Here is a 518-nt window from a genome sequence, read left to right as displayed (position 1 = left end):
TCTCCGTGGCCCCCACCCGCCGCCGCCCGGGCAGCAGCGCCTGTCACCTGCCACCTCCACTAGATTCAGCGCCGGGACTCGCAGGCGCGGGCCACCGGAAGCTACGCCCCCGAAGCTACCACTGCCTAGCCGGGCAACTTCTGGGTTCACGCCGGCTTCTTATCTATCGTCCACTGAAGCAGGTGGGATGGCGGCCATCTTAAGTACTGGCACAGTGACTCACTTCCGGAGCGCGATCTTAAGAATCTGAAGGTTTCCGGCCTGGGCCCGGAAGTGAGGCAAGCGGGAGGAGCCGGCGGCTTGCGGGCGTCCCGAAGTGACAAGCTGGTGAACGGGAGTCCAGGCGGGTTGTGGGTGGAGTTATACTGGCGGGCTAGCAGCCAAGGGGGTCCCAGCAGGGGTAGGAGCTGGGGATGGGGCGGTCCAGGTGGGCCTGGGGTGGGTGGTCTCTAAAGCTGGAGACCACTGGATCATGAGCCTCAGCGTTCTTTTCTGTAGAATGGGATAAATTTCTCACT

General features: G+C 63.1%; 1 protein-coding gene across 1 annotated transcript in view; it reads right to left on the bottom strand.

The window, feature by feature from the left end:
• IPPK (inositol 1,3,4,5,6-pentakisphosphate 2-kinase) overlaps nt 1-152 on the bottom strand; it is a 59,261-nt gene extending 59,109 nt beyond the window's left edge. Inside the window, exon 1 of the mRNA XM_010835992.1 lies at nt 32-152. The gene's annotated coding sequence lies outside the window, so the exon portion shown is untranslated. The remainder of the gene's footprint in view (nt 1-31) is intronic.
• Nucleotides 153-518: the final 366 nt, after the last annotated feature.

This window comes from Bison bison, unplaced genomic scaffold (assembly GCF_000754665.1).
Source record: "Bison bison bison isolate TAMUID 2011002044 unplaced genomic scaffold, Bison_UMD1.0 scf7180017864057, whole genome shotgun sequence".
NCBI lineage: Eukaryota > Metazoa > Chordata > Mammalia > Artiodactyla > Bovidae > Bison > Bison bison.
The sequence above is the reverse complement of the archived record's forward strand: the minus strand, read 5'-3'. Positions and strand labels throughout refer to the sequence as shown.